The sequence below is a fragment of the Vespula vulgaris genome, chromosome 2 (genome assembly GCF_905475345.1).
Source record: "Vespula vulgaris chromosome 2, iyVesVulg1.1, whole genome shotgun sequence".
NCBI lineage: Eukaryota > Metazoa > Arthropoda > Insecta > Hymenoptera > Vespidae > Vespula > Vespula vulgaris.
The window spans coordinates 5,627,439-5,642,069 of NC_066587.1; the positions used below are offsets into that span (position 1 = coordinate 5,627,439).

General features: G+C 40.4%; 1 protein-coding gene and 1 long non-coding RNA gene across 8 annotated transcripts in view; one reads left to right on the plus strand and one right to left on the minus strand.

Annotated features, from left to right (window-relative positions):
* The window catches only part of LOC127072919 (UPF0489 protein C5orf22 homolog), a 427,631-nt gene that overhangs the window by 272,735 nt on the left and 140,265 nt on the right, over positions 1-14,631 (plus strand). The gene's annotated exons all lie outside the window — the stretch shown is intronic.
* The window catches only part of LOC127072925 (uncharacterized), a 55,385-nt gene continuing 41,145 nt past the window's right edge, over positions 392-14,631 (minus strand). The window contains exons 4-5 of one of the 4 annotated variants that reach the window (XR_007785624.1): positions 2,337-4,327; positions 392-2,257 (exon numbers count right to left, since the gene is read on the minus strand). This is a non-coding gene — a long non-coding RNA (uncharacterized LOC127072925). The other 3 variants (XR_007785621.1, XR_007785622.1, XR_007785620.1) reach the window with 3 other exon arrangements.

Below are 14,631 nucleotides of genomic sequence, written 5' to 3' on the forward strand. Positions count from 1 at the left end.
ATGGGCAACGACGCGAAGAGAAATTTCTGAACGCTCGGCCCTCCGCTCTACGTGCTTCGCGAACTTTCTGCGCTAATCTTGTCGAGCGGGGACCGATTTTACGAGCTCGAAGTCTTGCTATAAAATTCCGATCGGCCAATAACTCTTGAATTTCATTGGAATCGCTTTTCGAATCGGTTTGAATTTTCGCCGTCCATAAAGAGTAAGTAACTGAAATAATAGGGCAATTTTTACAATTGAATAATTTTATTTACACTAGGTATTGCCTAAAGATAAATCAATATTCTCTAATATAATAATATAATATAAGATAATGTCCAAAAAGAAACTATCATCTTTTATCAAGTTTACGAAGAATTAAAAAAGAAAATTAGACTTATCATACCTGTAATAAAATATACAACGTGGGCCCGAGTCCTCTTAACATTTTTGAACGTTACGAAGAACGTTCGTCGTTCTATTGCGAATAAAAGGAAAAGAAAAGGGAATATCTAAAAGTCAAGGTGGGCCAACGAGTTTTACAGGTGTCACGATATCGTAAACGTAAGAGGATAGGTGTAATGCGATTATAGCGCGAAGCTTTTGAAAAGGAATACGGGTAAGCCCAGGGTAATCCATCGATGACGCCCAAAAACGAGATTGGAATTTGTCTCTAACAGGATAAAAAATAAAGATTAACAGTAATCTAATATAAAATGTATTTGTAAATGGTGTGCAAATATTTGTACATAGTATGTAGGTATTTCGATCGTTTAACAAAGATAAAGGAATAGGCTGTCTTCGATAGGTGTCTTCAATTTTTAACGAAGGAGAAAGACGCTCTGTTCGTTTAATTATCGAGTTCCGTCCTACTCAAAGTAAGTATCAGTCCACTGAGATATATCTACTTTCAACTGAGATTCAAAGGTTAAAGTGCAAATTGACGTAGCTAGTTGTGTCATCGGTAGGTCGATCTTGCATTCTCAAAGGAACAAAAGAAAGAAAGAAAATGTCAGACAGACAGACAGACAGATGGACAGACAGACAGAGAGAGAGAGAGAGAGAGAGAGAGAGAGAAAGAGAGAATTTACAGTGGCATGCACAGTCAGTCCACCAAAGGGATATACATCGTCGCGTGTCCTCTTGCAATGTCCTTCAAGAATTCACCCCTCGTTCTCTTCTGTTTATTCTGCACTTTAACGAAGCTTCTACGATTCTTCTTCGGGCTAACTCGTACAACGAGAAGAACAGAGGCTATGTTTCTTTCTCTTTCTCTCTCTCTCTGGTTTTCTCTTTCTTTCTCTTTGCTTCTTGTTGTCGACGTCGCGTCATCCTGTCCCTTCGTTTTGTTCGCGCGTCGAAAGATCCTTCGGGACTGTGAGAGGACACGAGCCCCGACCGCGTGTTCTCCGAGAGCATTATCAATATTGGCGGCTTCTCCCAGAGCATCTTCCCAGAGTTCTCACCACGCAAATCGACAAATGCCTTTTACACTACCGAAATACGCGCGTGATACGAATACGAATTTTCACGCTCTTATCTTCGAGCTCTTTTAAAATAATCGAATAATACGACGTACAATAGTCGTAAAAATATCAAAATATTCTGCTTGATTATCGATCAGTCGTCGTTAAAATTAAAACACTTTGGAACGTTTCGAAAGTAGATCGTCGAATTGTTGAGTCTTAAACAAATGCGCATATATGTATTTCTCTCTCTTCATACTTTTCGAGATATTAAAAAAAAAAAAGTCTGATAATAATTATTTAGATGAATGTTTTAATCCGTGTAATTTGTAATTTCTCTATTAACTATTTATTGCTACTTTTTCCGAATGGAGATGAAACTTTGTATAATTGCTCTTAATGATACGACGGAAAGTTTAGACTAGTTAACTCGCGGAAATATTAGCTATAAAACAGGCTAAAAAGTTTTAAACGAGCGTAAAGAGAGAGCGCGCTTGGCTTAACTGTTCGTCGTGTTCAACGATGGAAAATATTATTATTTACATAATGTTTGTATATCTTTTTGAGAAAGAAGAAAACTAGAGTTGATATGTCTCGTATTGAAATGATTTGGTATTTGTACGAGATAATAAAAAGAGAAATATATTATACGTTGTTGAACATAGTATCCATGGTATGACGGAATGTTTTCGTTAACGAGATTTTCTAAGCGCTAACATTAAGTTTTAACTAATGATAGGGTATTTGAGATCGCAAGCGACATAATTACACGGATGACCTTAAAACCGTTTACGAGGCTGTCGTTCTCGATGCTGGAAGAAAAAAAAAATCTCCTACGTGATTTCGTTCGTTTAGCATAGCTGGCATTTAGAACAGCCGTTACACACCCACCTTTTCTACAACGCAACGCGACGACCACCTCGTCCTCGACGTCCTGCGATTGTCCGCCTACGGGCACGTGATTACCGTCATAACTATACCTCTACCTACTTAATTATAAAATATCTAATCGAAGGATGCACGAAGCCTTTTCTTTTTCTCTTCAGTTGGCGCTGTGACCGATTGTGGAATGGAAATAGAAGCTATTAATAATAAAAAGATCGTTAAATACGAGGCTGTATCATTGGTGTAACATCCTTCGCGAGCAGTACTTACGAGCTAACACTTAAACCAAGCCGGCGCATTTACGATTCATAAAACGAAGCTTATGTACGTCAAATATCGTGCTGAGTATTTCTCGTCTAACGTAATATGTTGTTTGATCGTGTATCATTTCAAAGGATGAACAAGGTACCTAACAGCCGTTAAACCAGTGCGGTTCACGTGACCGCTAGACCGATCGTGAACTCCACGTTCATTTCCTACCTTCGGAACAACTCTCCTCGACGTACGAAGAACGCATCAGGGAAGATTAATGAATGGCAAAAATCATAGCGAACTAAGGGATATCGAGAAAAGTGTCGAGCTTCGTCTTTCGTTAATAGTTATTCTTGATCGGGACGTGTTCGGTTAATGTCGAACGATTCTCAGGAACGATTCTCGAGAAGTTTTCCTAGGCGTAAGCGAGAAAAGTTTTCGGTCGAAGAAGAGTAAAGCGACTGTAAATCGGCTAACCAATGGCTAACACGATTTGCGGGAGAAACGTCGTCGTCGTCGACGTGCTATCTATCAACGTCCCACCATCGAGACGTCGAGACGTCGTTCTCTTGCTTTCCCGGGGCGACCTTAATGTCGTGAGAAAGAGGCGTGGACCATAACCACGAAGAAAGTCTAATCGTCGTATAGTTGTAAGGAGAAAGGTCGTTTAGGTCCGAGAGGCTATCGGTACGTTTGTTTACTCGAAAAACTGATCGGCTTCTCGTCGACCACGTAGATCTATAGAATTTCTATGGCGGTTTCTCTACTCGTACAGAGAAACCTACTGGTATACCGGTTGTTCATACAGCCGTACGTTGCGTACTTCTTCCAAGTAAGACCGCCGACGACGAACTCGCATGCGAATGAGCCTTCCTATACCATAAGGGGCGTCGAAGAGACGACTGGCCGGCCCCAATGGGTCCCCTTTTCTTCGGGATATCTCGTCTTGGAATACCGTACGGTTCCTTCTTGCGACTCGCCGCTTCCGAGGAAGCCACCTTTCTTCTTTGACTCAGGCTCTTCGAGCACTTCACGCGATGCCCCCATCTGAGACCTTACCGCTCTCCCGTTTCTAGTTAACTACGGATTCGAAGAAATTCACGAGTGGTATGATACACGCCGTAAAATCCGGTATTTTTGTCAAAACTTTATCGCTTCATTCCTACTCCGAACATATATTATTTTCTATGTCCTTTCTTACTTTCCGTTGGTTCAAACCGGTTGTTTAGAATAATTTAAAAAGGTTTTGTAAATTTTGTCAAAGATTATCGACGATCAGGATTATTTAACGCGAATAATATATTCTATTTCTCAGAATATAATCGGATTTTAATGCTAACTCGACGCAAAAAGCTCATGAGAGAGAAGAGCATCGTGGTTTCGGCGAACGCGAAGGTGACGATCGAGGTGGGAACCTTCGAGGAATCTCTAATAAACACTCGCATTGTATGCTAATTCATAAATATGCTCCGTGTACGGCGCAACCTCGTGCACGAAGCAGCTGCACCGAGAATACTCTTCGCAAGTCGTACGCGTGCGTTTCCTCTTCGACCAATCGAATCGCCTCGCTTCGACTCGCTTTGCCTTGCCTCGCCTCGCCTCGCCTCGAGACTTCTAGTTGCTTATATTATGACGAGCTTCGCATAAGAATACGAGCTAAGCGTGATTAATGTATGTATTTCACTTTACGGCTTGTTTTGTTAAACGTTCGACGTTCTCCTACGACACGATCGAAGAGGTTACTCCTGGAAAAAAAAAGAGGAAAAAAGAAAAAGAAAAACAAAAAGTCAAACAAAAAAGAAAATAAAAAGAAAACATAAAGTATTTGCGAATTAATCAGAATATAATAACTGTAAGAAATATAACTGAATTATAGAAATTTTTCTTCCTACGAAATATTGTTCATAGTTGGAAAAGATCCGCGTGCGTATAATTATTTTATCGTAAACTTTTGTCGAGAAGGAGCTAGTGAGATTCGAGGAAGCGTTAAAGTTTTCAGGGAAGAGCAAAAAAAAAAAAAAAAAAAGAAAGGAAAGAAAAGAAAAGAAAGGAACGACGACGACGTTGTACGAAAAGGAACTTTAACGTAGAGTCGAGGAGCATCTTCTCGTCGTCGAGAAGGACGACGACTAACAGAGAAATTCAATTCGCCGCGAATTTAATAACGACTAGTCGATCGGATTTATATCGCCACCTCGGTTCTTTATTTATCGATAAAATTAAAAGGCGCCGTCTAGTTTTATTCTATTTTCTTTTTCTTCTTCTTCCTCTACTTCGCCCACCACCACTTTCACCGAATTACTAAACAGACTTTAAAAAAGTAAGTAGCTCGAAAGATTTTCAAGTACCTATGTTCCTTTTTGTTTCCCCTTTCTTCTTTTTTTTTCTATTTCTTTTCTTCTCTTTCCTTTGCTAGTCAGACGCGTCGAACCGGTGGACACGAAATAAAAAAAGATAGAGGGTAATTCATTTAGAATCGCGTCAATGGTAACGTAAGAACAAGGAGAGCGCGTGCGCAAGACGCCCACGATCCTTCGAGAAATCAGGTCGAACGGATTAAGCCGATCGCGAGAGAGCGTGTTTATCCCTTTTGCATTGGCAAATATCCTTGTGTTTTGCACCTACGCTCTTTAATCTTACCGTCCATTGGACTGAACAAGCCGGTCAAAGAGAATTATACATTCCACTCGCGATTTCTTAAGAGATCAAGCGCATATCATCCAACGAACGAGAGCGAAGCAAGTCGTTTTCTATGCGATGTATTACCATATTATATATGCCAAAGTGTCTTAATGCCTTCTATATCATCTATAATGTTTATGTGAATTACTTATGAGGTGATTTGCTCGCCTTCAAATGAGACTGTCCGAGTAATGCTACCTAATTCACAAATACGTACTAAGGAGAACGATTTTTATCGATTAATAATTGTTTCGTCTTTTTTCTTTTCTACTTCCCTTTTAAAAACAGCTATCTATTAATGAAATATGCAGGAATTTTTTGGAAAAATTTTCGAAAAAATTGTCTGTGATTTATAAAGTTTTAATTATACAATATCTTATACAACATGTCGTAAATTCTTTACTGAGCATTTTCAATCGATCAAATCAAATGCGACGCACCTGTTAGATTTGAATTAAAAATCTGACATCATTGTTACTAAGGAAATTAAAAACATTGTCCCAGAAGGATGAGATAGAAATAAAAATAAAAAAAGAAAAACAAGTGGAAGAGAAAAAGAGAAAGAGAGATGAAGAACGATTAGATCGAGTTGGTGTTGCGTCATTTCGGTGCAAACGAAGCCTAAAGCGTTCGTTCGAGCTACGGCGAGGTTTACTCTTGTCGTCCGGGTTCTTTACACCTTTAGGAAATCACGATTTAGAACGGTTGCGAAAAGCGAAGGCGGTACAAGTCGGCTCGGTGAGTCGGCTCGCGCGCGTCGAGCGAAAGGTAACTCTAAAGGGAGAGGGTAGCGGTAGTACTATGCAGCACGTTACACACACTACCACATTACTGCTTGCAAGTCGATTCTATTTTTTTCGTGATTATTTTTATCCTTTGTGGAAATAAAAAGAAAAAAAAAAGAGAGAAAAGAAAAATTATATCAAGCTATTTTCCAAGAATATTAGCTTGTTCCTTCAATAATAATGTAATAATATTTTATCTTGTCTCGTTACTTCTTACATTTTCTATGACGAATATATTAGAACCAGTCTATATTTTTCGAAAGATTGTCGATCGGAGAATTCAGATTTATTTTTCTATAAAACTACGGCTGTCTATTCGTACATTTTGCTTATTAACTACTTCTAAATTCTACGAATGTTTTATATATATTTATATATATATATATATTTATTTATCAAATTAAGATCAAATATATATGTTTCCGAAGATCGAAAGAGATATCGATCTTAACGATTCGAGATCGTTCAAAGAAGAAGAAGAAGAAGAATAAGAAACTAGCTAAAATATCTCGCAGATATAGATCGTCTTGACGAAGGGTGAAGTCCTTCATCGTACACGTTGGTAAACGAACGAAGATAACGGGTCACATCTCGATAAGGTGCGGTTAAGAGAACGAAGGGAGTGAACGTATGTGTACACGAAAGGGTACGTCGCGGTGGGAGATAGGCCAGTGCTAATTGCAATTTATGTCTCATTGCGGTTGGCGTCGGTACGAGGCGACAAAGAGCATGACGCAGCCGCAGCAGCCAGACATTTCTACGTAGATATCTTTTAAACGTAGAAATCTCTGGAGACTTTTCTCCGGGTACTTCGTCAAGGCCATTGTTATCCTAGAATTCCTTGATCGAGACTCCTCGATCTCATTTATATTCGTTCGTATACAGCTCCCTATATACAAAAAAAAAGAAAAGAAAAAGAGAGAAAAAAAATAGAGATTGCAAACATTTGATCGGAATTGTGCTTATTTATCGACAATGGTATAATCATTACGACGGAAAAAGATTCTTCGAGTATCTTGACGCTATCTAAAACTTTTCGAAAGTCGCCTTTTACCAAGGTGATTCTTAGTATCAGCGACTCTTAGTCACGGTAGCAGGATATCGAGATAAGATTGGGATTAAGAGCACCCAAGCTTCGGGTACTGTTGTTCGAAGAAGAGAGAAGAGGAGAATGGAGAAACGTAAGAACGGCGGAGAGGAGAGCGCTCTTCTACGAGCGTACGTCGAGCGGCATCACGAAGAGACAATGAAAAGAAAAGGAACGCGAAGTTCTTGTTAGGTCGAGCTATTATCGTTAATTAAATAGCGCCTTCGCTATCTGTGCTCACGTCTCGCGACCGTGCGCGAGGCATTAAACCCGTATGACACCGTAAAGACCTTAAAGTCGCTACTCGTTATCTACAGGGAAGAAAGATAGAAAGAGAGAAAGAGAGAAAGAGAAAAAGACTTATGGATACTTCTCGTGCCTATTGGTAATGGAGGAAACTCAGAATCGATTCGGGAAATAAATCGATTCGAAACAGGTCGCATCGTTAAATGCTTTATTACCGTTAAATTACCATCACCAAATAGTTATGTTAATTCGTATCTCGTTAAAAACTCTTAAAGAGAATACTGTCTAGGTCTCTTGGTAAATTTTGATTCAATCAAACAGACTTACTTATCTTTTTTTATATCTTTATTATTTATCTGTCCATCCCCCCCCCCTCTCTCTCTCTCTCTCTCTCTCTCTCTCAAAGGTTATTTATCATCAATTCTTCTTTCTTAAGATGATAGAGAAATGGTTAAGAAAATTTTCTGAGAGAAAATAAAGCGATCAAATTGTAAGATAATAGAGGAAGCGTACGTCCAGAGCGTCAAAGTTCGTCTTGTCGTACGTGCTACAGCCCGAGTCACGATCGTTCCTAACACGATTCAGGATATTCGAGGGCAGGAGCCAAACGTGCTCTCGATTCGCTCGAGCGCCATCGAAGCTCGAGCTCGTATAGATCGAACGAGTCAGATTCCGGTGCTCGATCGGGGTTGTTTACGAGGAGAAGGGTTGTTCGTCGATCCTTTTCTCTTTACGTTCCCACAGAGATCTTGTGCCTGGACTTAGCGAGAAAGAGCTACCGTTGAGAGCTACTAAAACGGTTTAACATGAAACTGCATCGTATGCTACTCCTTATATACCTATTCCTTTCTAGCGAGCTTCGTAAACTTTACATCTGATATATCTAGATACATATCTCGATACATGGATTATTAAATCTAACTTATTATAAATAAACGTAATCAGTCTGCTGTAGATGGGACGAACAGATTAATTTCTTTTATTATTCATCCGTCGGAGAAGAAAATTTTCAATTATTTTTACTTCAACCGTCTTTCTTCTTGATCGAAAATCTTTTATCGTCGAAATTTAAAACGTTCCATTTTCCGAAGGAATTATCAATAATTCGATATAACTTTAAAGGATCATTAAAAAAAAAAATCTGACAACTAGTACAAATATCAATTTAACAGTCTACTTATGTTTCTAATATTAATATCTTCATTTTATTAATATTTCACATAGTCGGATTAACAAGATAGAGATTGGAAAAGCTTCGTCCGATCCAGAACGAGTGGAACTACTGCGACCGGCATTTATCGAGGCGCGACTATTCGTCGTTTCCATTCGCGTTAAGCCACGAACAGGCTGTAAGCCACGACGGCAAAGTTTACGTTTATATGCGGTCATACACGACGTTATCCTTGCAAGGGACCGGCCACACGTCACCGAATCGTGATCCTCTCGAGACCAAAGACGATGTCGCATTCCCCCATCAAACTTAGGAGCCTCTTTTCTCTCTCTCTCTCTCTCTCTCTCTCTCTGTTCCTCTCTTTTTCTTTCTCTTTCTCTCTCACTCTCTTTCGTTCTTTACTTCGACTTCGACTTCGTGAGTTCGAACGCTTCCTGCACGCGAACCGCCGATTGTAAAGTATCAAACGTTCTTCCATTTTCTTTCTTTTTATCTTCTTTTCTTTTTCTTTCTCTATCTCTTTCTCTTTCTCTTTCTCTTTCTCTTTCTTTCCTCTTTCGTTCAGCATTTCGTTTTCCCTGCATCCGAGCACCGAAGACGAAGTAAGAGAAAAAGAAAAAGAATAAGACAGTGAAGGCAATAACGAATGCGAATCAGATAGCAAGCCCAAGCTTCTGCGTTATGACGAGTGCCATGAATCCCGCGCGAACATCTACGGCGTTCCGACGCAAGAAGAAACTAAACGCCACGGACACGACCGTGAATCTTCTCTCTCGGTCTCTTTTCGATCCATCGAGCAGATATTTATACATATAGATGTATGTGTGTGTGTGTGTATATGCGCGTGTACGTGTGTGTTTATTTCTTGTGTTACATCGAGCGTTACGCTCTTCTCTCCATTCTGTCTTCCTTTATCTTCTTTTCCCTTCCATACTTTCTGCCATCGATCGTTCGCTTTATTGCTTCTTGGAAAAAGTTTTTTTTAGGACTTTGTTCCTGTTTCTTCTTTTTTTTTTTAATTTTTCTTTTCGTACAAATACGATCTTAAAAATATAATGAAACGAGTTAAATTGATTTTCATTGAAGAATGAAAATGGACTATTACAAAATCAAATTTTGAGTTTCGATATTTGATACGATTCGCATCAGCTGTATTGCTTTTGATATTTGAAATATATTTGTATTATATTTGATTGTATTTATCTTCCACGGAAAATAACGATTAATGCTTCATCGATTTTACAGATGAAACAAGTGCGAGTATTTATAGAAAACAAAAGAGAAACAATAAAAAAACAAGGATGAAAGAAAAAGAAGCACCTATGGGTTCTCCTCTTTTTCTTTCTTTTTTTTTTATTCTCTTTGAGTGAGGCCGACATCCCAATTACGCGGCAGTACCCACCCATCTATCTGGCAACCTACGCGCGTACGTACGAAAACCGGCCGTGGGACCGTTTCCAAGGCGGCACCCAATGCTCGCACCCAACGCTCGCGTTCAGCGACTTCGCGGCAGACCGGTTGCACCACGGCGGGTCTCTAAAAGCGCCGTAGCGCCGCTTAAACCGATGGAAAACACTTGTTAGCGCTCGCCGAGCGAATAAAGTGCTGCCTGTCCGAACTAAATGTAGATACACCTTTTATACGCGTTATCGCCAGCATCTGCAACCGCGAACGAGCTCTCTTTTCTTCTCCACCTCCTCCTCCTCCTCCTCCCTTCCTCCTGCTTCCTCCAACGTCTCCCATTCTCTCTCTCTCTCTCTCTCTCTCTCTCTTTTTCTTTCTTTCCCTCTCTTTCTCTCACATACTCTTTCTCTCTTTCTTCCCCCTGATCCTCTCTCTTTTCCTCTTTCTGTGTTTTGCCGACTGCTGGTATGTACTCGGTGGTCAGTGCTTCGTGCCTTGCTAAAGGAACGTACATACAAGCAGATTCCTCGAACAACATCAGCCATATTCGTAACATTCGAATTTTTCTTAAATTCGTTTCATCTATTCGGGAATAATAATTGATAATATCTTTACGTCGGTCCTATTCGTAGGATAATATAATCGAGTGATATATCTGAACGATCGCAAGTTCCCCAAGTCGTGTTACGAAGAAACGAGACGAGCGACTAGGCGAAAAGGTACTAATTGATACCACGAGCGTTAATTATGCCACGAAGCCAGACAATGTCGTTCGTCGTACAGTCTGTCGCGTGCTCGTGGCCCGCTAATAACAGGTAGTCGACGCTTTGCTCGAGCAGAAGCGCTACAGGTGTCTGCAAAAGTATTACGTCGATGGCTCGTTGCACGGTGTCCCGACTCGCACTCAGCGCGCCGAGTCATCGATTAAAGAATCAAAGGTCACGACGGACGTAATCGATGCAATGGCGAATGGTTCGATCGTCCGATCAAGAATTTCTTTTCCGTCGATCGTTCAGTGCTATATATGTATATAGACAAATATAAATATATATAAATATAAATATATATATAAATATATGTATATATTCGTGTGTGTATGCGTGCGTTTGTGTGTTTGTGTGAAGTATACGTATATCTGCTTACCCATTCATATTTAATATCATTGAAAAATGATGATGCTAATCAGTCGATTTACATTCCAATGATTTTTTGAAGAGCGAAAAAGCGGAAAGAAATCGGTTAGCAACAAAGTTTCTTTCGTCTCCGCGGTAATAAATGCGTGCCATTATCTCCTCGTACCATCCTCGCCAAACCGCAAAGCGTTCTCTCTCTCTCTCTCTCTCTCTCTCTCTCTTTCTTTCTTTTTCTCTTTCTTCTCTCTATGATTTATAAACGATGGAGTAAAGCAGAATATAATGAACTTTCTCGCGAGCGGGAAAAAAGAAGAGAAAAGAAAAGGGACGAAGACGTAGATAGAAAAGAACGTGTAACGATGGACGTCAAGAGATTTTGTTTACACCAGGAATAAAAGTCTCCCTCTTTCTCTGTCCCGTTTCGTGATGTACGTATCTCGTCTTCTCCTCCTCCTCCTCCTCCTCCTTCTCCTCCTCCCTCTCCTCCTCCACCACCAACACCACCACCACCTCTTTCTCCTCATTCTCCTCCACTGACGACAACGACGAGAGTTCGTTGTAAAAGATCGAACGACGGACGTAGTTTCTCTTTCGTTTTCTTCTTCTTTCGTTCCGTCTTCTCGCAGAAATCTCGAGGCGGCGCCATCTTAAATCACGACACCGACCGTGCCAGGAAGGAAAAAAGAAGGACGGATGAAATAGTCGTCGAGAGACGAGAGATCCTTAGCTGAGATATACGCGAACCCGTAAGAAAGTCGAAGACGCTCGACTCGAATCGTCGATCGGACAGACCGGAAGAGGGGTCCCCACCATTTTCTTCCTTTTACTCTTTCCCTCTCTCTCTCTCTCTCTCTCTCTCTCTCTTTTTCTTTTCTTTTCCTTTCTCTCCTTCTTGTTAGCCGCGCCGAGGCTCATAGAAAATTCTATTATTCTATTCTTATCATCGACAGTGACGCGTGCTGCCTCGTATCGACAGCCGGATACATAATGCAACGTGAGTTTCCGAGCTTGCGCGTTCGTGCACCGGATGCACCCACACCGAGCTTGCATACTGAACGGGCCGGCTCTTTAAGGTCTTTCTAGAAAACGTGCTGGCTCGCGAACGCGGTTGAACGGCCTGGCCCATCCCTTCGACCACCCTGGCCCTTTCTTTTGAAGAAAAACGAATTGTTCATAGGTCCGTCAAATGTTCTTTTTTTGTTTCTTTTTTTTATGTTTTTAGAAGAACTCTACCGACATAACGTGAAATAAGAAATAAGAAATTAGTGAATATATGTATCTACTATATGAATATATAGATAATGAAAGAAGTAAATATATAAATATCGTAATATCAAAGTGTTATAAAAATGAAAGAAACTAATCAAAAATATGGATACGCGAAATTAATGACATTGATAATGCTAATTTGAAAAGCAAATGATCGTTTTCTTAGAGGAAGAGATCAATTGAAATTTGTCTAAAGAGAGAAATAAAGAAAAACGGTAGATAAATTTCGAAAGAATTCTATCGAAATGTACGGTTCGAATGGCTTTTATCGTTTACGAGGGAACAAACTATACGGGTCCGCTGTCATGTCTCTAATCTCCAAGTACAGGGACAAATCCCGATTGAAAGCATGCACAAACGTTTCTTCAAAGCTCATCGAGATCGTCGAGTGCCATTGTCGGCACAGTACCTTTCTATTTGCGCGCGAAAGAGAAAGAATAAGGGGTGGTTTGGTGGGAGGAGAGAGGAGGCAAAGGTTCGACATGTGCACGCGCCAAATTCAAATTCTCTCGTGGCAACCGGTCACACCAGAGGGTATTGTTTTAATTAACGAGCCCACTGTTCTCTCTTGTTCCATTCACCCAACTAATTCGGCATACGTGTGAGCGGTGGTATTGCACAATACCGTTTCTCCTCGTTCTTCTATCGAGCTTGCATCTGTCGTCGTCATCGTCTACGTCGTCGTCATTGTCGACGACGAACGCGTTCTCAATTTTAACGCTTCCGTCTACCCACAAATCGGTACATTAATTTCGCCATTACACGTATCAAACGATGACGATGATTATCGACGAGGAGAGACTCTCTCGTAAACGCTTCGTTTCGCTTCGAAGCGTCGCTTCGCAGCCGTTCATGAAAGCACAATAATCGTCGACATTTCGGGTCAAGACAATACAATCCATTTGCATACAGCCATGCATGCTTTAATCGACAACAGACTGGCCATGCGATCGACTACCTTCCCCGCTTGACTGTAAATTGTTCGAAATTGATGCATACGTGTTAGGGAATATTGCAAATTTATTATCATGAATATGGCAAGGTTCTATATATGAAAAAAAAAAAGAAGGAAAAAAGAAATAAGAAGAAAGAAAGAAAAAAAAAAAGAAGAAAAGAAAAATATAATCGTCGAAACGAGTTTGGAAGTTAGCGGAATAATGGTGTCTGACGCACGCAAATTCCTAGGATAATCGTCCGACTCCTATATCATGTCTAAACAAAGCTGTAGGCGATTCGACTTTTCCTTTGTTTCCGCCCGACACAATTTGCGAAACATACTCTGGAAAGAGGATTACTCAATTTTCCTATGACTCATTAGAGACTGCTACTGCGTATTTAAATGCAACTCACGCAACACCGTCATAACTTGGCACTTTGGAGATAAGGATGGAATTGCGCGATTTATAAGTCACGTGGCTGTCCAAGGCGATCGTTGTTCCGTTTCGACTCGTTTTCCTTTGTCTCATCGTTTGTGACGTTATATTATTTTACGAGCTCGTATCTCGTCGCTCATCATCGAACTCATCGTTTTTAGTTCTAATACTTTTCCGAGGCCGCGATCTCGAACTTCAATAAAAATAACGAAGATTTTCTCATTAAACTCTTTGGATAAGCTCTCTTTCGATTCTCTAATAAATTTGAAATCCCAACGATATGTCCCAAGGCCGTAAAAAAGCCGTCGACAAATTCGTATAGGGTACGGAGGGTCGAATTCAAAAGATATTCGTCTCACCGTTTCCAGGTTCGTGCACACAATTACTGGTCTCTTTCATCCTTTACGATAATTTTATCTCTAAAGGCAGCACACGTTTCTGCATCGAACTCGTACGATCGATCGCGAGAAGTCAAACCCGTACTCCTTCGATAACGTCAATGCAATCGTATTGCTTCTTTACCTTCTATAAACATTTCTTTCTTTATTATTATTTATTATGTTTTCTATTCTTTTTTTCTTTCTTTTTTTCATCGAATTGGAATCTTTCTCCTTTGAGATCTTGAAATAAAATGAAAGAGAACGTTTTGAAAGGTAAGGATATTGAAAAAGAAAAGGCCATTGACTCTTCTCGATCTTTAAATTTTTCTGTATAAAGCGAAATAAGGACTCTTCTGGTAAGAGCTGGAGCTGGGAATTTCGCGAACTCCTTTTATCCTTCCACGCATCCAGTCGGGATCACCCTACTCGGCTCGTTCGCATAAACGGGAAACGGGTTTTGGTCAGAAAGAGCTTTGCTTCGTGGCGAAGGGACGGGGAAAGGACATTGTCGTCGCGGCA